The sequence below is a fragment of the Mesocricetus auratus genome, unplaced genomic scaffold, assembly GCF_017639785.1.
Source record: "Mesocricetus auratus isolate SY011 unplaced genomic scaffold, BCM_Maur_2.0 Super-Scaffold_100027, whole genome shotgun sequence".
NCBI classification, from domain to species: domain Eukaryota; kingdom Metazoa; phylum Chordata; class Mammalia; order Rodentia; family Cricetidae; genus Mesocricetus; species Mesocricetus auratus.
In genome coordinates, this window is record NW_024429208.1 from 19,119,856 (window position 1) to 19,143,326 (window position 23,471).

The 23,471-nt window shown below is 36.3% G+C and overlaps 1 long non-coding RNA gene across 1 annotated transcript in view; it reads left to right on the forward strand.

The window, feature by feature from the left end:
* LOC110341015 overlaps positions 1-21,375 on the forward strand; it is a 46,708-nt gene extending 25,333 nt beyond the window's left edge. Inside the window, exon 3 of the long non-coding RNA XR_002382894.2 lies at positions 21,169-21,375. This is a non-coding gene — a long non-coding RNA (uncharacterized LOC110341015). The remainder of the gene's footprint in view (positions 1-21,168) is intronic.
* The last annotated feature ends 2,096 nt before the right edge of the window (positions 21,376-23,471 follow it).

The window sequence follows — 23,471 nt, forward strand, 5'->3', positions numbered from 1 at the left end:
AAAGACAATTAAATCATTACTTTGTTTGAGATGGGATTTTTGGTAATCCCAGCTGGTCTCCAGTCACTATGTAGCCAAGGATGGCTTTAAACTTATGGTCCTTCTATCTCTACAATCCAAGTTGTGGAACTATAGGTATGGGTCACTGTATCGGATTTAGGTAGCACCAGATATGAAATTCAGGACTTCCCAATTGCAAATCAAGTTCTATACTCATGGAGTCAGATCCACAACTCTTTGAAAGATACATATTTTACTATCACCATGATAGTAACTATATTAAACTTATTTTTATTATCATCAGACATTTAATACATACCTGAACTCCAAGACACCCATCTGTGTTTTATATTTGTGTAAATCAAAGTGAAAATAAATCTGTGGTATTATTCTTAAATTTTTGTCAAGTTTTCCCCATCAGTTTTGGCTTGTTGATGTAGCCAGAATAGCATTTCTACTTGGAACCTTGTGATGTCAACATTGTGTATCCAGATGATATTTACCCATCTCTACATAATCCAAGTTCTATATTTATAACCTTTCTTTCCATAGATTAAAGAACTGAGTTTTGTTTTTCTAGAGAAAAGTGTTTAGAAATTGTTGAAGCAGCTTCTGGTAGTGTTCTACTTACAGGCATTCTTAGCATGGATGGCATTAAACACCTGTAATGAAAGCACTATGGAGGCAGAGACTGGGAGGATCCCGCAAGGTTAAGCAGCTAGGTCTGTAGCAAAATGAGTTCCAGGTCAGCCAGGACTGCAGTGAAGTGTGCTCTCTCTGTGTATATATAATGTATTAATTATAAAATGTACACATGGCTGGGAGGTGGTGGTGCATGCCTTTAATCCCAGCATTCAGGAGGCAAAAGCTGGTGGATCTCTGTGAGTTTGTGGTCAGCCTGGTCTACAGACCAAGTTCCAGGACAGGCTCTGATGCTACAGAGACACCCTGTGTTGAAAAAAAATTACACATTAAATATAATTTAATGTAAAGCATAAAATTAATACACACACAACATGGATATATCATTGCCTAGAAATCATTGCATGGAAGATGTTATGTTTTCTTATGTTCCAAATCTATCCTGTTAACAACGTCATATGTAGCACGAATTCTAATAGATCTTAATAATAAAAACCTGGAGTCAGATACTAGGGGATGAAAGCTGAAAGATCAGAGATTCAGAGCAGCCAGACACTTCAGCTCTTACCTCTGAGAAATCCTTAGACTGAAAGAGATAGAGTTCCTGTCTTCTCTCTCCCCACAGCCATCTCACTTTTTATCTATCTGTACAAACCTCCAGACCTCTATGGTTAGCTAGTAACTACCCCTGCCTTCTTATCTTCAGGCAAGCTTTATTTGTTAGAATATAAGCAAGGTATCAGCACAATTATATCCTTGATGATTAATTAAGTTAGAAAGAGATTAACATGGTATCCATGACAAAACCTACAGGAAGTGAATTATTACAGGTTCAGTCTCTGAAAACTTCTTCAGCTCAGAGCTCTTAATGTCCTGAGTTGTGGAAGTCATAGACTTAGCAAAATCGAAAATCACATTTAACTCTTTTCTCAACAGGATTGATACCCATTCATGGACATAACTTACAGGTATTGGTATCCACTCAGAATCCTGGGGATACTGCTTGGGAATCCCCAGTACAATCCACTGTTCCCTGACATTATATAAGGTACATGGGCACTCAGGTGCACACATCTAGAAGGAAAGGACAGTCTAGCCTTCATGATTGGTCTCAAGATGAGGACTTTTCTTAATTTAAGTTGTACAAAGGCTTCCCACCACTGCAAAAAAATTTTAAAACCTTGCAACACTTTTTATCATGTTATTTTAATATATAAGTAATTTTAAAATATGTAATATAAAATAGATAGTAAAATGTAATTGCATAATTCTTCCCTTCCCTTTTCTCCCTCAAGCCCTTCCAATGTCTCCTTCCCTAAGTTCATTATATTATAATTAAAATATCCTTCCCTTCCTTTTCCTTCCTCCGAATTCTCTCATATTCCCTCCCCATGCTCCCTGTAAATGTAAGGTATCCTATTTCATTATTCTTATCCAATTTCAAATGGTTAGCCCTAAAATCATACATACACATGACATTATAAAGACTAAACAGGTTGTATTTAGGAATATATTTGTATATATGTTCACATATACACATATAAAACTGTTTATGTGGGACATGTTAATTAAATCATTTCTGTAATGGGGAAACATGTTTACAGAAATGACTATGTCTCTGCAGTGATATGCTTGGATTTAAATCTGTATATAAACTCATTATTTAATACTAGAGTATATATGACTACATTTAGTTTGTCTTAGCTAATAATAATGTTTGTGAAATACAGTTTATTTGATATGTATCTTCTTCTAATGGTGTTTGCAACTCACTAATGGAAGCATTGTTATTACTAGCGATTTGGGTGTTCTCATAGTGACTTTGGATGCACTTCTCCTAATGAGTTTTATTTCTGTGCTGTGTTTATAAAGCATTGTTTAACTCTGGAATTAAAACATACCATCTTGTCTGGTATTTTAAATGTTTACTATTTATAGGATAATCCTTATGTGAGATAGCAACATGTGTGGAAGGGTCCATTTGTCTGGTTTTGGAGAGTTTCCTCTGCTTACTTTTAGCAAATTAAAATGGCTTGCTTTTCCCAAAAGGCAAACCTTGGCTTCATTGCTGCTATGCATGGAGCTTCCCTGGATGGCATGTATGGCTACATTTGCAGATGGCACTCTTAAAGGAAATTCATCCTTCAAAGCAAGCAGAATGTTTTTTGTTCTCATGGAATTAAAATTTGAAGGTCTCGGTAATTACTTGTGCCCCCTTTGGCCTTTTTCATTGAAAAATGAAATCAAACTTAGTGATTTCCAAAAATGAGAAACAAATTAAGGAAATCAGATAATGACAGTGTCTCCAATTCTAGCTCAACTTTTATATTTGTAAATAGTGTGTTGACTAAACTACAAGGTTCTGGAAGGTTTGTCCCCACTTTTATGATGACTAGTATAATGTCAATATATTTCCTGAAATATAATTATATGAATTTTAGATCAGTAATGAAACCAATTTGAGTTTGTTTGGAGGCAATATGGAGCAGGTAAGTCACCACTCATGCCTCAAATACAGAAATTAAAATTAATTCTACTTCAATATAGCGAAAGACATAATTAGCAGGATTAAGCACAATTTGTACAATGTAGGAGATTATTTGTAAATGTGACATGCAGAAAACAGGAGAGAAACAAACAGAAAGAAAGAAAACAATGAGCACAGGCAAAGCCATTCCATTTTTAAAATGGGTCCAAAACCTAAGCAAGTAGTTATCAAAATGGTGCAGAAATGACTAGCAAACCCATGCAAGAGACTATTTCAATAACTATCAGAGAAATGCAAATTAAATCCATTGAAGTTTGATTGGACATCATATAAAAGACAATAAATAAATAAAAATGCTGGTGAGGATATGGAGGAAAGGATACTATATATACTGCTGGTGGGTCATTTAGATTAGTGTGACCATCACAGCAAATTGGGTGGTGATTTCTCAACACAGCAAAAAAAAAAATAGAACTACCATCTGGTGTGGCAATTCCCTCACTGTGTGTACATCCAGAGATGAAGAGTTTATGCCAAAAAAGATACTTGCGCATCATGTTTACTATGGCAGCACTTGATACCCATATTGAATAACTGATGCAGATGTCCTTCAGCAGATGAATGAAGAAATTGTGGTGTGTTTATACAATAAAGCTCTACTCAGCCATAAAAGGAAGGCAATTCGCCATTTGTCTTAATATTGATGCAGCTAGAGAGCACTGTGTTGATTCAAGCCAGACACAGGAAGACAAACACCACATTGCCATGCATTTCAGCAGCCCAATAAGTCAACCTTGTTTGAATAAGAAATCAAAGAGATGTTTAAGGGAAAGGGAGAGTGAAAATAGGGATTCAAGAGTAGAAGGCATGTTTGGATGGAGTGTGTGTGTATGGAAGTATTAGCCAATCCTATTAAGTTTCACAATTACATTTTATAATTCATTTTCTTGCAGCTGAACAAAATTCCACTATGTACACATACATTTTAATTATCCATTTATTAGTTAATGGACAACTATGCTGACTCCATTCCCTGTCTGTTGGGTATACAGTAGAAATGTACCTGGATGAATAAGAGTGAACATGTACTCTGCCACTCTGTCATACAATACAAAGTAAATACCAGGAAATAGTAGAGAAGAGTACCATGGTAATTTCATTTCTGCCTTCTTAAAAGGCCCCTTCACTCTAGTTTCCATAGTGGTTGTGCCAGTTTATACTACCACCAATAGTCATAATTGCTGTCATAAAGAAATCAAATGACAGAAATTACTGCTAATGACGTAGATACAATTGTGATTCTTAGAAATCCTATTGATCACTGAATAAGAATTTAAATTGAACTTTCAAAATTAAAAGGGTAAGTTTTAGTATAATATTATTCACAACAGAGCTATATGTGTACTCATATAATCTGAAAAAGAGTGTGAAATTTTAGGGTAAAAGGCTCAGATTCTCCTTGATATTTCTTAAAAGTTTCATTATTTTAGGGCTTCAATACATAATACTCCTTTCCTTCTTCTTTCAAAATGAATTCTGAGATACATGTAGGAATAGAAAAGACTGGGATGGAAATATTGCTCTGAGTTGATAGCATTAAGAATACAGATACAACTTCTTGCTAAGAGGATGACTCAGACTGGGCTCCAAATTAGCAGGCATCACCATTTCTGGCATTCAGAGTGCAAATTCTCCAAGGCTTCACTGGAGAGGAATCCTAAAGCATCTGTGAAAAGGCTAATACCAAAGGGAAAGCTGGTGAGCTAGTGAGGATGAATTCCTTCTCCTGAATATTGGACATAATTCTTTGCTTCAGACAGAAACAAACAGTAAGCTGTGAGGATTGAGCACAAACATTTAAGGAAATCTTATTGTTCCCTTAAAATCGCTTTACATCTATGTTTGTCTGTCTATCTATCTATCATCTATCTATCTATCTATCTATCTATCTATTTATGTCTTCAATATCTATCATCTATTATCTCTCTATCTCTATCATCTATTTGTCTGTCTGTCTATCTGTATATCATCATCATCATCATCATTGTCATCTATTTATCTGTCTTTCTATCATCACTCCATTCATCCCATCTAGCTGGAGCCATAGTTGGTTGTGAGTTGTCTGGCATGGGTGCTGGCAACTAAACTCATTGTCCTCTAGATGAGCAGTAAGTACTCTTAACCTCTTAGCCATCTCTCCAACCCTCTCTGATTTAAATTTTGTGGTAGAAATAGTTTCTGATATCAATCAACCAAATGCATAAACTCCCATTCAAATTTGCCTACTGAATTTTGTTTCTATGACAATAAATAACCTGAACCTAGCTAAAAAATAATGTAGTAAAACAGGGTATTGTTACTATCCTAATTGAATGAGAATACTCAGAATTTTGTTTTTTTTTCTAATGTTTAATAGAAAGCTGGCAAAGGGTGGGGGGGGGTGGGAATAGTTGAATATTAAGGCTGTAATTTTTAGGTATGAATTTATTATGTGAATAATGTGAATAATCTTTACTAGTTGTGCTATGAATTAGTTTGGATCCCTCAGAAGCAGACACTGAGATGAGGACTGAAGTGGCAATAGTGTGAGGAAATGGGGAAAAAAGAGGACAGGGAATAACCAATAAAGAAGACTGACAACCTCCTCTGCTAGGTGCCTTGTTGGGACATGTGTCTCTCTTCCAGTGGGTCCACCCTTGGGCTCACGCATTATTCTCTGTGTGTTCTTAATCTGCCAGTCCTCTCTAGCATCAGTCCCTGGTGAATCTAGTCAAGTAAAGGAGCAAGGACAGCCCGAGAAGCAGGAGAGGCAATTTGGAAACGGAATGTGCTAGATGGAATTGAACAGTAGCTGCCTTCACCTGACTGGGAGAAGTTCCTGTGTACAGAAAGCTCCGGGTGTTTCACCATAGCCTTTGCTCTGCAGCTTGTGAAACGATGTGATGTCATTCCAAAAACACTGCCTGTTTTTCCAAGTTTTGTGTTATTGAAAATGCATGGAAGTCTTTACCAACTGCTTCATTTGCATCTAATGAAATCATTATAACATGTGTGCTTTAAATATTTCATTACACATTATGTGTATGCATGCACACACATACATATGTATATATTGTGTATGTGTGTGTATGCATGCAAGTGTGCAATGGTGAGTGTTTGGAGGGCAGAGGACAATGTGTGGGAGTCCATTCAGTCATTCGAACCTTGCAAATTCCAAAGATTGAACTTAGGGCTTTGGGCTTAGTGACCAACACCTTGTCCCTCAGGCTTTCTATATCCTGGTCCCGTGACTTGTGTATCTTTCATGTATAGATAAAGCATAGTGCAATGTCTGCTCTTGAATGATGAGGTAGAGATCTTTGCTTCAATTTCAAGAGGACAATGTCAAATTATTTTAATTTTTATTTAACTTTTTGAAAATTTAAATTAGAAACAAGGTTGCTTCACATGACAATCCCAGCTCCCTCTCCCTCCCCTCTTCCCATGCCATCCCAACAACCCCCCAGGCCCCAACCCAATCCCCACTCCATTCCCCAGGGAGTGTGAGGCCCTCCATGGGGGATCTCCAGAGTCTGTCATTTCATTCAGGTCAGGACCTCGGCCCTCCCCCCAAGAGTCCAGGCTGAGAGAGCATCCATTATTGTGGGATGGGCACACAAAGTCCATCTGTATGCCAGGGATAAATCCTGATATACTACCCAAGGCCCCATAGATTGCATAGGCCTCCTCACTGACACCCACATTCAGGAGGGTCTGGATCAGTCCCATGCTTGCCTCCCAGCCATCAGTCTAGGGTTCAAGAGCTCCTCCTTGTTCAGGTTATCTGTTTCTATGGGTTAAACAAGCCCAGTTTTGACCCCTTTGTTCATCAGTCCTCCCTCTCTGCCACTGGGTTTCAGGAGTTCAGTTCAGTGTTTAGCTGTAGGTGTCTGCCTTTGCTTCTATCAGTCATTGGTTGAAAGCTCTAGGATGGCATATAAGGAAATAGTTGAACTCATTTTCAGGGCAAGGCGTTTAAGGTAATCTCTCCACTATTGCTTAGCTTGCCAGATGGTGTCATCCTTGTAGATCTCTGGAAATCTCACAAGTATTGATCTCTCCTCAAACCTATAATGACTCCCTCCTTGTCCTGCTCTCCTCTATTCTTCCCCTGACTCAACCTTCCTTGTCCCCCATTTCTGCCCCTCCCCTTTCCTTCTCCCCTCTCTTTTTTGGCTCCCTCTCCTATCCCCCATGCTCCCAATCTGCTCAGGAGAACTTGCCTCATATCCTTTTTCTTGGGTACCATGCATATCTCTCTTAGGATTGTACCTGTCTCCCAGACTCTCTGGCAGTGGAATCGTGGGCTGGCACTGTCCTGATCCATGTCTAAAATCCATATATGAGTGGGTACATACCATGTATGTCTTTTTGTGACTTGGTTACCTCACTCATGGTGGTTTATTCTAGTTTTGTCCATTTGCCTGCAAATTTCAATATTCCATTGTTTTTTCTGCTGAATAGTGCTCCATTGTGTAAATGTACCATATTTTCTCTATCTATTCTTCAGTTGATGGGCATCTAGGTTGCTTCCAGGTTCTGACTATTACAAATAATGCTGCTATGAGTACAGTGGAACAGACATCCTTGTTGTATGAGCCTCCATCTTTTTGGTATATGCCTAAGAGTGGAATCGCTTGGTCTTGTGATAAACTGATTCCCATTTTCCTGAGGAATCTCCGTACTTATTTGTAAAGTGACTGTTCGAATTGGCACTCCAACCAGCAATAGAGGAGTATTCCCCTTTCTCCATATCCTCTCCAGCACAAACTGTCATTGGTGTTTTTGATTTTAGCCATTCTGACAGGAGTAATATGGTATATCAGTATTGTTTTGATTTGCATTTCCCTGATGGCTAGGGATATTGAATACTTTCTCAAGTGCTTCGCAGTCATTTTAGACTCCTCTACTGAGAATTCTCTATTTAGTTCTGTAGCCCATTTTTTAGTTGGCTCCTTTGGTGTTTTGGAGATTTGCTTCTTGAGTTCTTTGTAAATTTTGGAGATTAGCCCTCTGTAGATGTGGGGTTAGTGAATATCTTTCCCCATTCTGTGGACTGCCTTTTTGTCTTGTTGACTGTGTCCTTTGCCTTACAGAAGCTTCTCAGTTTCAGGAGGTCCCATTAATTAATTGTCCATCTCAGTATCTGTGCTACTGGTGTTATATTCAGGAAGCAGTCTCCTGTACCAATTCGTTAAAGGGTATCTCCCACTTTCTCTTCTAAGAGGTTCGGTGTGGCTGGATTTATGTTGAGGTCTTTGATCCATTTGGAATTAAATTTTTGCATGGTGATAGACATGGATCTATCTGCAGTCTTCTACATGCCAGCATCCAGTTCTACCAGCACCATTTGTTGAAGATGCTTTCTTTTATAGTCTGTATTTAATGCATTTTATTTGATATTCATAAAGATTAAACACAAGGTAGTCACTTTACCCAAGTCTTAATTGCCTGTGGGAAACTTAAGTAATATTGACTGTAAAATATTTTGAGTAATTGATGCTGTTCTTCACCAAAGTTTGAGAAAGATTTGAAATTATTAATTCAGTGTTTAACAAATGGGTCTCTTGAGCTTTTCTTTCATGTGTCATAATTAATAGGTTTTTATTTCTCTTGAAAATTATCCATTTAAACTAATTGAGTGTATTTTAATACAAAATTGTGGGAATGCTTTTACATTCCTTTTACTGTGCAATGTGTAGATTCTGTTCTAACACCTTCGTTTATCTTCTAACACTTTAACTTGTGACATGAATTTTTGTCATTTGCAACTTTTCTTGCTTTTGGCTTGAAGTGTTCATAGAGCCCTATTATATCAATTTAATTTTTCTGAGACGTAATTAGTCTCTTTATTGTATCCCTCCATTTTAGTTCATTAACAACTAACGTACATCAATTTTTTGTATTCTCTGAAATTTGTTTGGCATTCTTTTTCTGAAATTTCAGTATGAATACTCTAGATACAAGTACATATTTTATGTGTGAACTTTAGTCTATATTGTTTCCTGTGGTGTCGTCTTGACATGCACACAATGTATAGTATGATTTAAGACCAATTCATGATCAGTTTTTTTGGTATGTATCCCCACTCTATAGATATTCATATACCATAAAATTATATCCACAGATATGATAGTAATTGTCAATAAAATCGGCTGATTTTGGAAACATATAATGCATCATATCTACCTTTCTAAATAACAGCTTACCAATATTTTATTTTTACTTATTAGTGTCTCTGTGTGAATTCAGTGGCATGTGTGAGTGCCCCCAGAGTCAGGAATCATGCATTGTGGTCTCTGGAGCTGGGGTTAATAAGAAGACATGAAATGTTTGATGTAGGTGAAGGAAAATAACTGACCATCTGAAAGAGCAGTAAGTGTCTTTAACTGTTAGGCCATTTCTCCATTTTGTAAATAATGACTTCTTTTTAAAAATATGTATGTATTTTATCTTATGCACATTAGTGTATTGCCTGCATGTATATCTGTATACAGATGCCCGTATGCGTGCATTGCCCTCAGAGGCCAGAGCCCCTCAAAATGGAGTTACAAGCAGGGATCAAACCCAGGTCCCTTGCAGGAGTAGCTCTTACCTGATGTAATAACTCCTTGATACACACAAATTTACACTCAATATCTATGGTTTCTGAGGTGTTCATTTTTTTGTCCTTCTCTTTTTTAATTTTTATTTTTAAATTTAAATTTAAATTAGAAATAAGGCTGCTTCACATGTCAATTCCAGGTCCCTCTCCTTTTCCCTCCCCTCTTCCCAATCCCTCCCTCCAACCACCCCCCCCATACTCCCTTGTTTCACCAGGGAGGTTAAGGACCTCCACGGGGGTGTCCATAGTCTGTCATTTCATCCAGGGCAGGACCTAGACCCTCCCCCAAGAGTCCCGGATGAGGGTGAGGTTTTCATTTTTCTTTTATACCTATTTTGCTAAAATGAGAATTTAAGAACATGATACCATGTGGTGCATACATTTAATCCCTGTACTTGGGAGGGAGAGGCAGGTGAATCTCTGTGTGATTTTAAGGGAAAACTGGGCTACAGAGTGAGTTCTAGGACAGCCAGAGTAGTTACACAGAAAAACCCTGTATCAGGGGGAAAAAAAGGATATGATACTCATATGGTGTACTATGTTGTTCAGGATTGAGAAAATCCTTTAAACTCCAGTCTTTGTTTTCCAGTTTCCCCTTTGCAATATATTTGTGAAGGTGTAATGTAATTCATTTTTATATTTGTATATAATACTATGTATAATATATTATGTTTAATATGTATACTATTCTTATATATGTGTGTGTATGTGTGTGTGTGTGTGTGTAAAGGAATTTGTCCACTGTAATTCACACATCATTTAACATGCTCCCACTATCTCTGAATGAATATAAATAGCAGTTGATCTTGAGGTCTAGTGAGGTGAAGATTTGGACTTTTATAAGTGATGTTTCATAGATCATATTGATCACTTCCTTAATGTGTGTATTGTTTCTGTTTGTTTCATTTGGAAACTTGATAGCGCTTTCACTGTGACCCACCTGCTTAACTGCTTTAAATCTTATTGAACTATGTCATCTACACTCTGGGGTACAATGATGGTCGTTAGCAATGTTCATTATTTTAGTTAAAGCTTAAGATACTATGAATTTAATAATTCATTATTAGCTAAATATGTTCCATTTCATCCATTTTTGGTGTAAAATGTCTCAATCTTGTAGGAGAAATCTTTTTTAACTAAACTTTTTTATTACCATAGACTGATTACATCCCTGAATAGTAGAGGAAAATGTTTGAGTTCAGCAGAGAGGAAAATACTCTTAGAAAGCTGACTCTCTCGGACATCGACTACAGAGGCTTCTCAGCAGTTTTCCCTTTCTGCCTTCACAAGAGAGTACCTGGCTCACTTTCTGTCATCAGAGGAATCAGTACTTTTGTACAAACCTCTATTTACATTTTAGAATATAAGATTACTTTTAATGTATTTTATTCATTTTTTACTTTATTATTTACTCAATTTCCTTACTGCTATGCTGATTATTCTGAATATATATACATATATATATATATGGATTTCTTTGTTCATATACTTGAGAGAGATATTTTACTTTTTCTTTGTTAGTATTTTCCAATCCAATTTCAGTTTTACTCAGTTGGCATGTGTAGTAGCTCAGGAAGCTATGTATTTACAGTAATATGGAGTGATTTAGGAAACTACATCTTAGTGACCAAGCCAGCCCACTCGTCTAGTTTACTAAGGGGCTGATGGACATCATATGTTCTTTTCTTTGATCAGTTACAATGGCTTGTTTCTCACTATACATTGCCTCCAATCCCACAATGCTTTGATCTATTTATATAATATTCTACACTCTTTCTCAAATAGGATGGTAGTTATTGAGATGAATTGTCTTTCTTTTATAGCAGCTACAGACACATATTAGAAAAAAAATGCTCTGTATGTGCTTGAAAATGAAAATAAGTATCCTGAATTTTTGGATACAGTATCAGATCTAGATCCAGAAGGTCCTACTTATTAACATAATTAAACTTCTTACTGTTTAATGACTGAGACATATATTCACTAAGTATCTTTATTAATGTACTTTTTCTTATTGTTTTGAATTATTAGACACTTTTATTCATAACTTCTTACAACAGTTAATTATTATCAAAAATTTTGAATGATGGATCCCTACTCTGGTCAGGATGCTAAATTGTAGTCCTTTGTCCTTGATCAGGAGTGAGGAGGCTGTATATTTATTCCTATGATGAGATGGGAGGTGCTATATTCAGGATGCTTGACTTGTCCCTCACTGTTGGTGAAGGGTAAGAGATATTTCAATGTTTGCAAACAAGAACTTTTAGTTGGTTTTCCAGATCATACTCTGGCTACTATTCAGCCACCCTGGCAGGTACTCTAATTTATAGTCCTACTGTCTTTTCAAAGGTCCTAAAGCTTCACTTATTTTCTGATAGGGCTTTCTAAACACCCCAGAAACTGTGGGGTTAGAGAAAGCCAAGTTTATTTCAATTTCTGTCTTTGTGAAGTAAACACTCTTATAGCAACATAACCATGCTGTGCACTGCTAAATGAGAAGTCAGATCATTTCTGGCATCTGTACTTACATACTAATGTCTCCCTAATAATTGTCTTTCAATTTGTTATGCAGAATAACCATACTGGTGGCTATCCACATATCTATTTGTCATGTATTGATATGATTAATATAACTTCAAGTCTATCTCTTACAATATAACTAATGTTTTTACTCACTACAAAAAACCCAAAATCATTAATTTTCCATAATGAGGATATAGTTGTTACAGACATTACTAAATCCCCATTGATACTTTAATAAGCACTGATCTTTAAATTGAAAACCAAAGTTTTTAGTGTTTGCTTTGTTCGTTTCAAGTATAAAGTATATTTGAATTTAGGGCAAAGGGGATTTTGAATGAAAAGCACTCTATGCAGAGAAAACCAAAATGAAAGCCCAGTAAATGAGGCATAAGCATTTGTGATTAAATGAAGTGTTTATTTGTGAATGACTCGGATTCAGCCCTTTGACTATCTGGCATTACCCTGAAGTCATCAGAGTTCATGACTAATATAAAGTGTCAATCAGTACAAACATTTAAGTTTTTTTTATACTTGACTAAAACCTTTTTTATCGTGATGGTGGTAAAACTGCTGATGGCCATGCTTGAAAGATCTTGTTTTATTTAACACGGAAATGATTCATAAGCAGTGAGAAAGAGAGAAAATGAGCTAACTTTAAATAATTCTGCTTTACTAATACTTTTCAGTTTCCTCTGTAAATGCTGATGATTCATCCAACTTCCCCAGTTTTATTGTCCTCTATCTAAAACCAAATATTAAATACATAAAAATGTACAAAAGGGGAAATACTTGAAGGGTTTCAGTTGCCCTAGTTTTAGATTGCCTGAAATAATTTTCTTCTTCTCCTCCTTCTCCTCTTCCTCTTCTCCTCCTCCTCCTCCTCCTCCTCCTCCTCCTCCTCCTCCTCCCCCTTCATCCTCTCTTTCATGTGAGATGGTTAGAAAAAACTATTTGATTATATAACTAATCTCAGGAGTACCTACAATGTGTTGTTCATGTCTGGATCTTTTCTGGGAAAATGATAGTTATCTGAATGCAGCCTTCCTTGCTCATTGCCATGAAACTGTGCTTTAATACTCTCTATATCTTTCATGTGATTAATGAAAATATGATTGAATGAGAAAAATGAACATGTAAGCATATTAGTACAAGTTTTCTTTATGTTATCCATTAAAAATGGGTCCATTATGCTGGTTAGGATTGCTATCCCTTCTTGTCACATCTCTTTCCTACAGTGTTTACCACTTTCTGTCCTATATAGATTAGCTGGGCTTAGTAGCTATTAATGGGTATATTCACAAGATGATAGTATTAGCTCTTCATTTATAACAACCAAAAACATCTCCAGCAATCCCAGATATCCCCTGGGATGCACATGAACCCTTTATTCTAGGAGCAAGGCACAAATTGTTCTGTTACTCTGTTTCTATGGTTTAGCCATTATGGCCCAAATGATCATCTATCTCTTTATCTACTTTTGAGACAACATCAGTCAGTGTTTTCATGTCTCAGAGCTATGGTACTATTGATAAGTTTTCTCTCATTGACTTGAATGAACAGCAACAAGGCAAAAGTAGCTCAGCCAGTATGCGATGCAGGCTAGTAGGATGTATAAGGAATCCACCCTTCTCTTCTCTGTCTCCATTTTGCTGTTAGCAAATGTGCCTCCAAGCTGTTTTGTTTTCATGCATTCTGGGTATCCAAATGAGTAATGAAGGAACAAAGGAAACATAGACAGACAGACAGACAGAAAGAAAGAAGTAAGAAAAAAGAAATGGAGGAAGAAAAGAAGCAAAGAGTGACGGGAAAGAAGGGATGACACCACTGTATAGGTATCTTGTCATTTTTTTCTCATTTAAGTGAGATGTAGGAAAGATATTGTTTTATATAATACTTTCTGAGTGTTAAACTCATGAATAATTATTTCATATTCTGAGAGTCTTACACGTTTCACTTGTCTCTTTCTACTCAACTGTGTACCATAAAGTCATGTCCTTCAGCGCATGCAGTACAGGCTTTTGGAAGATACTGAGAGACAATTGTGACACTTGCACTGCGAATCCTGAGAGAATGTTACTGAATATTCTCCTGTTCTCTCCTCTGTGCAAAGTAAATTATATTTACTCGCTTTAAAAGTCTTGCTTTTCTTTCATTTGCCAGATGTTCTCCATTTTTGTGATAGGAATCTTTTCAACTCATTACAAATCACATTAAATTTTAGCCACAATTGAGATGAAAATGAGTATGTAAAACAAATGAAATAGATCTCATTTTCCTTTCTTAAAATCTGTTTATCTTGGGTTATGCATTTTGCATCTTTATCATAAGAAATTTGGAGAAGGGAAAACAATAAATATAATTGTCTTAATTTAAAAATATTTTACTTTGGAATTTTTCATGAGTTGTTAAGAGTATGTATTATAAATATACAGAATAATCCTATCCTTCTGCATAATGTCAATCTGTGAACAGTACCAGACTGGGTATAAGTATTATGAAATCCTGTTGAGCTATCACAAACAGCTAGATGATCCATGTGGTTGCCTATATACAAATGTTGTCAACAGTGTTCTATCTCCGATATAAAGAAGATCAAAAGGAAGATATTGATTTGAGGACATCAACCTTCCAGGAGTTATTTTCAAGATGTATTTATTAATGTGAAAAGGTGCCAAATCCCTCTTTGGCATATTTCTTATTTATTTATTTATTTGTTTGTTTTTTTTTTTCAAGACAGGGTTTCTCTGTATTGTTTTGGAGCCTGTCCTGGAACTTGCTCTGTAGACCAGGCTGGTCTCGAACTCACAGAGATCCGCCTGTCTCTGCCTCCCGATTGCTGGGATTAAAGGCGTGTGCCACCAACACCCGGCTTTGGCATATTTCTTGAAGGCCACAGTTTAAATTGTGTTTTATCCATGACTGTATAACATTAGTTAAAGGTACACTGTCATGTTGCTGTGAATGTTAGCACAATTTTACATAAAGTGCTGAGAAAATACGTAAATAGGATAAAATAACTTATATGTCATATACTGTATTTCCAACCCCCAAAAAACCTTTACTTCAATTACTAATTATATACTGTGGTTCAGTAAGTGTTGAAAAACAATCATACAAACAGGAAGTAGGCCACAAATACAATAACGTGGACATATACTAATAATAGTGGCAATCCCAGGGATCTAGACAGAACTTCTGCAGCTCTCATATCAATACAGCAAGCCATACTTTTTATAGTAAATGGCTTACAATGGTCAGGACATAGGATTTGACTATCAATAGCATTCCTGTTTTTGATCTGAATTTCTATCTTATGACCATCCAAAGAGGGACAAATATGTTTTTTAAACACTTATCTAAGATGTTCCCCTTTTGATTAGTCCATCTCCTGGCCCTTCCTGCCAGTAACCTCCTAAGAATTTCTAAGAACATTTTTAGTATCATTATAAAACTCTCCCATTCCTCAGTTCATATTTGAGTTTCAAAGAGGACATTTTGAATGCAAATGAGGACAGTTCATTTTTTTCGGGAATGTGATTTTATGTCTTAAGTCTCGAAACTTTGTCAGATACTATTAAAATTCGTTCAACTTCATTACCATTTGCTTTGCTGTCAACCATTAATAAATCATACATTCATTAGATAATAGCAAGTTTGGAATAAATTCTGTTTCAGGATGGAAATCATTGGCTATTTGTGATAGAATTTAGAATTGAATAGATGCAATGTTTGTTCTACCAGATTTTACTTGGCTCTATTAAGTTTCAGGTTGCTTTCACAGAATAATAAAGCAGCATAAGAAATAAATTCTTTCTTGTATGTGCATGTATGTGTGTGTTCATGTACAGCTGCACATGTATGTGTGTGAGCATGTGCACATGTGTGAGTGCGCACGTGTGGGGAGTAGAAATAAATTTCATATGTTTTTCCTTAATCCTTTTCATTTTTCATCTTTGAGACAGGGTATTTCCTTGAACCTGCAGCTCACCGATTAGGTAAAGGAGTTGTCTATCAAACCCCAGGACCATCACTTCTCTCCATATTCCCAGTGCTGGGTTTACAAACCCTGACTGTTTTTTTTACACAGATGCTGATGATCAAACCTAGGTCCTCTCGTGTTTTTCTGTTATCCCAGCCTCTAATTCCCCCCCCCCCAATAAGAGCACTTGAAGGGGAAAATGCCCTCCAAAGCTGAAAAAATGTTATCTACAGCTTAGCTATAGCAATTCTTTATTCATGAAAGAATATAACATGAAATTTTAGGTATAGATGTGCTCAGTGTTTGAATAGACTCTAATACACAAAGGTGAACTGCTCATGTCTTACTCTGGCATGATTTTTCCTCACTAGTAAATTAATTATAATTTTGAGCACCCCATGAGCATTTTTAACAGCTAGGTTTTAAAGTTCTTGTTAAGATATTTTTGACTCTATTCCTTGTGACTGGGAGCCTCTGTCTGTCATTTGAAATATAGAGTAGTATATCTAATATAGAGTAACTTTATTTCATGAAAACCATGTTGGGAATGAAGGAGAAATTGAGTCACGCTGTTTCTCATGAAAATGAAATGTTTCTTTGCTGACAGTGTGGTTAAATAACTTCATGAAATAGAAGTAGCATTTTATATCTCACTTCTCTAAAATTTCTTTTGAGTGGTACTAACCATGCAACAACACTGTTATGGCTTCGATATGAAGACATCTAAAAGGCTTTTGTGGCGCAGCATTGGCTCATAGTGCAGTCATGTTCAGAAGTGAAGTTTAGGTGATTTGGTTCTTGAACATTTGGCATAATCAATGGTTTATGGATGATGAATTTGGAGCCCAGTGGCATTATGAGGGTGAGAGATTTTTCAGAGGACTCTTAACTTGAGGAGATATATCACTAGGGCTATGCCTTCTGTGGATATGATTTCTTGGTTGTTCTCTCTCTTTGCATCCTTTCCACCATTAGGCCATCTTTGGTATTAAACATCCTCCCCAACAATCTGGTCTATCTTGCTATTAGCCTATGGCAAATGGTGCCAACCAACTGTGGACTAAAACCTCTGAAACAATGAGCCAAAATAAATTTTCCCTCTCTCAATTTGTTTTTATCAGATATTCTGCTGCAGCGGCAGGAAGCTAGTACAAACAGTACTCTTCAATATTCAATATTCAATAAATGACTCTTTTGTCTTTAAGGAATTTGGTCAGGTATATCACTATCTGTCTCAATGACTGCCCTTCATATAATCTTCACTGGTCATCATTTTTATATAATTTACCCCTTTTATTTAATTACTCAACACTTGCAGATTCCATGATTGGCAATATGTTCATTCAGTGAAATCCTGTCCATACTGTGCTCATTCACTGAGGAACAACTCACTAGTCTTTCTAGCAAACTTTAACAGTTCCCAAGAGTAGAATGAGAATTAATTTCACTGTTTGAAAAGTGACTTTGTTCATTGTCAGTCAGGTCTGTATTTTATTCAAACTATTGAACTTTTTCTTTCATTGTTCAAAACCTTTTTTAACATCCTAAGAATAGTATCATGTATGTTATTTACCACTACTTTCTGTGTTATTTTAAAATCAGGGACATGAAACTAAGGAAAACTGTCTTCATTAGTTACTGCTCCTCACTGTCACCTTTTAAGTTAGAGGAGAATACAATTCGTGAGCTTGTTCTACTATACCTGTCTGTGAACAAAAGCAGCTTGGGAGATAAGTGGTTACAGCCTATCATCAAGCAAACTCAAGGCAAGAACCTGGAACAGAAATCATGGATGAACACTCCTGACTGGAATGACCAGTTGTCTTTTTATAAATGCAGACCTTCCAACTCAAAGGTAGCACTGCCATTAATTAACAGTAAAAATGCCCCATGAGTATTCCACAGCCACTCTGATATAGGCAGTACCCCATTGAGGTTCTAACTTCCGAGGTGACACTGGATTGGGTAACTTGACAGCTGACCACTAGCTCTGGCAAGAAGGAATGATAATAATATTATATATTCAAAGAATTGGCTCCATGGTCACTTGACTTCATCTTTCTGGAACCTTATATGGTGAGGCAGAACACCATTGTGACTGGAGCATGGGGTAGAAGTTGGTCACATCATCATTGACAGGGAGTAAACAGAAAGGGGCCAGGGACTATGAAACCGTGAATTTCTTCCCCATCTTGTTTTAGTGTTAATAAGGCTGGCCCTGTGTTAGTTCAGTACAAGTAACTATAGTTGTGAGTTAATAATCACAATAATTCTATCAACTCTAGAGAATAGCATCTGTAATCCTTCACTGTCTTCATTCTCTTACATACTTCCCTCACCCTCCTCTGCTGTGTTATCCAAGTCTTAAATAGAGGAGTGTAAATGTCTTATGAAGGCTGGGAACACAGCCCTCACTTATTTTCTACATTTTGGGAAGCTGTAAGTCTATGCATAAATGGCCATGTTTTTGTAGGGAAAGGCATCTCAGATTACATATAAATTGCCTTTTTCAAAAACACATCTTTACAACTCCTGTCATTAAAGCAACAATAGTATGTTGAAAGATTCGAGGTTTATTTAGAGTTGGAAAGGGCAGGATTGAAGTCATGATTTCACACACTTGCTATAGAAAATGAACTAGAAATGTAATGCAATCCTTTCTTCTTGCAGTGTTTTTATTTGTACATAATGAAATTGTAGTTTCTGTAAACTTACCATGTAAATATTTCAGTAAACAGCAAATAAGGTGAGAACTTGCTCTGAGTTATCCGTCATCATTCATTTTAATATTTTTATTTCAAAATAACAGGAATTTTGTTCTCAATTCTGACAAGAGATTGTAAGTTTGTTTTTAAATGTATAAGATATATTAATTGGCTTATTTTAATACAATTCAAAGAAAACATATCCTTATACATATACATTTAACTATGAACATTTGACTAATTCTCAATATTAATTCCAAAGGCAATTATTAAAAATTATTATGATACTTCTGTTAATGGAGAGCAAAGAGATCCTTCCCAATTAAAGGAATATTTTTTGTTTTTGTTTTGTTTTTTGTTTTTTCTGACAGATACCACATATTTGGGAAAATATGACAGAGAATAGAACTTGTAAACGTATACAAAGAATATATGATGATGAAAATAGACCTTTATAAGAAATAATGATGTCTCTGTTTATTTTATTAATTGTTGCTATGTAATCTGGTCAACTCATCAACATTAACTTTCACAGAATGATGTTAATACCATTCTGGTAAGAATCCACCACTTTACATAGAAAGACATTTAATAAATTGATCTTTCAACATTTCAAATAATCTTTTGTGGGAAACATATCTTCATTTAATAAATGATGGTTTGAATGAGTCTGGAATCCTTCCAGTTTAAGTCTCATCCTGCAGATAACCTGAATGAGATCCTCAGACATTAAGTGAATTTTCCAGATTCATGCAGACTCTTACGGAGGAAAAAAAAAATGAAATCCCCCATTATCTCATTTCTCTTCATTGTTTTGACTTTATAGTTGGGTGTTGCTCTTATTGTCGCCATTAAGGAGGATTTGCAATCAACAGCACCTTAATGTTCACTCTGGAATATCTTCAACTGCAGTATAATTTGCTAACAGCAACCCACCTACCATATTTTTAAATCCCATATCTGGATTTTTAACAGTATCTAAGGTTTCTATTTGTTTAATTTTTTATCTTATTTTTGTTTTACTTAAATCATCTACTCTTCTGTGACAAATATATTTATTGTATACATATAATTGGGGGTATTTATTGTTTTAGAACCAGTCCAAACATTCCCTTATAAGTCTTGGACACAGAGGGAATTTGATTGCTATTTCCCTAGGAGGATTCATCACTTCTCCGTTCTTTCTCCATGAAGAATGCTATTTTGTTTTGTTTTCTACTGTAGGAATAGGTTCATATGATGCCAGACACAAGACTATAGTTTTAGAGGAAGGATTTTCTCATAAATGTTTGGGTTTCAAAAATCTAAACAAGTTTGTGTTACTTTCATGAGACCTAGTCTACAGTGTTCACCATCTTGGCATTATTTGGTTCATCTTAGCAATAATTTTTTAAAATACCAACATATGGTATTTTAAAGAATGTAAGCATATAGATAAAGGGCTTGAAAATGGAAAATATGAAAAGAAAAACATCAGAAAAGAGAATAATGGATCTCATTTTCATCTGAAATTGGCCTTTAAAATTCTCTAATTTCTTTTTGTGCTGTGGATATATTTTCTGTAATCTATGATTAAATCACTAACCCCACATGGTCCTTAAAATTGGGATTTATACTTCAGTTTAAAAGTTGGGAGCCTACTATGCACCTGTTGTCATTGCTGTCTGGTTTGCTCAATTACTCACTCTTTTAATATACCCGATTTTGTATTTTATTTTTTAGCTGGAGTTTGCAGACAGTGGTCAGCCTGCCCCTAGATCTCCTGAAGATTATTAAACTCTCTGTGGTTTCATTTATAGGAGGGTGAGGAATGAACTATGAGATAGGGAATTGAGATGATTTCTACAAAGAAGGCAAGGAGGAAAAAAAGGATCAGAAAAAAATGAGATGAATGAAGATATTTAAAATGCACAAAATCAATATCCATAGTGTTGTGGTTTGATATGGATTTAATGTCAAGCTGATATAAATTCTCATAGGTCAAATCAAATACTTTTCTTCTGTCTGCTTATATCTAGAATATTCATGTTAAACAACTCATAAATGCTTGAGGAAATAGATATACCTAACTTGATTTAAACACTGTACCTGGAATGTATGTACATAAACATGCAATTTACCCATGATTACACATAATTTTTAAAGATTCATTTTAACTTTGCCTATATGAGTGTTTTTCTGCTTTCAGTTATGTGAAACATGTGCATGTCTAGCACCTGTGGAGGCCAGAACAGGGTACTACGTCCCCTGCAAGTGGAGTTACAGATGTCCGTGCACCAGTATGCAAGTGCTGTCAACTGAACTTGGGTTTTCTATAAGAGTCATTGTAAAGGGAAGCCTTCCTGCCAGCCTGGTTCCAGAGCCGCATCAGTCCCAAATAAACACACAGGAAGCTATATTAATTATGATGCTGTTGGTCTTGCTTGTTTCTTACTGGCTAAATCTGACTTAAGTATTTACCCCATAATTGTTAATCTAAGTATTTCTCTTACCAGATAATAGTTCCGAACTTCTTATCCCCATGGCAGTTACATCTTGACTCCCTGTGTTTCTCCTACCCAGAGTCCTCCTCGACTCCTAGTCCCACCTATCTTGCTTCCCTATTGGCCAACGGTGCTTTATTGACATATACACAGGACTTCCCCCATCAAGTCATAAGTACTTTTAACCATTGACCTATTGCTACAGACCCATGTATACAGACGTCTTCTATTTTACGTATCAACTAAAAACAAACTGAACTTAAGTGAATGAACAAGTATGCTAAATAGTTAAAATGGAAATTATAGCCAGGTTTATAGTTCAAATAAAGAGGCAAGTGGTATTTAAAATGAGAAAAATAATTTGTTAACTCTGTTTCTGTCAGTTCTCCTGACAAGTAATTAGTCCAAGAAACAGTGTGAAAAAAAATCTATTATTTCCATAAACTAGCCTTTTTCAACTTACCTGTTATTAAATATCCACATAGACATCGCATAATCACTCCATAAAAAAATTCTTGTACGTCCTTTACTCTTGACTGTGTTTTTCTGATAATAATATGCCTTAGGTTTAAAATATTTGTTTATTATCATTACATACATATGGTTCCTTGGCTACAATAATATAAGCACACATGTTCTGTGCCATGCCTTTTGGCAGCAGGAGATACATATCTCACTAGGTTCCATTTATTCTTTAGGGTTTTTTTATTATTATTATTTTGAGACATGGTCTCTCTGTATAGCTTTGTAGATCAGAATGATCTCAAACCCACAGAGATCTGCCTGCCTCTGCCTCCTGAGTGCTGGGATTACAGGCATGCACCATCACCACCCAGTTTTATTCTCTAGGGTTTTATTTATCATATTTGTATGATATGCAGATACCACAAACTTTAATTTCCTATAATAAAATTATATTATTTTGAGAACAAGCACACAGACACTGAGATGCATCTATGTCTTAATCTTGATAAACAAATATCAAATCCTTCTATTTAGAACAACATTGACCTCATGCTGAGCTCCTCATATGTCATAACTATTTAGAAAGATGGACTCACAAGGGCACAGTAGAGAGGCTCTAACCCCTGTCCCCTGCCCATCAGTGCCTGAGGCAGGTGGGAGACCTTAAGAGCAGGAGAGCTTCCCCTGCCTGCTATAAACTACAACACTGGGGAAGGAGGCCCTGCACCTTGCCTGGGCAGCACAATAGAACCAAACCCATTGGAAGAGGGGTGGATGAACAAGCTGCTAAGTTGTGAGCATTCATGAGCTGTCCACATTACACATCTGCCAAGTGGCAGCAAGGACAGGGGAGATATGCCCCCCCCATCAATGCCTGAGGCAGGTTGGAGAACTGTAATACTAGGGAGAGAGGCCTGTACATCATCCCTGGGCAACATAGAGTTTGTCAGGGAGTTGTCAGTGTGAGAGATCTGACACTGAGGACATGAAATAAGGAGAATTGGCCCTACTCTTTGCTCATTGCCATGAGGCATGAACTTGCCAGAGCCATGCAGGAGAACTCATCCTGATGGTGAGGACAAGGGACACCCTATGATTTGACCAATTCTGCTACTACCCCAGACCCAGAACCAGGGTTATGTATTGGCCCTCCCCAACATCTACTCCATCTATGATCTGCTGGTGCACACGAAGGGACCAATCCTGCAGAACCACAGCTGCAGGATTTCTACAACACAGAATAAATGCAGGATAACCAAGAGGAGTTCTGGGGAGGGACCAGCATTGGTAGTGTTGCAGAAACCAGAGGCCTTGAATTAGACCAATGAAACTTTGCAATGAACACTTACAAGTAAAGATACATGGATAAAAGGGTTTACTGTGTAACCCACTGTGTCACACTACAGCCTCCTTGATGATTTTATTTTCCTCTTAAATTTTATTGTGGAGGTTTGCAAAGGCAGATAATATATATATATATATATATATATGATGATATATATATGATGAGGGGACAGGGAAATGAATGGGATGGAGATACACA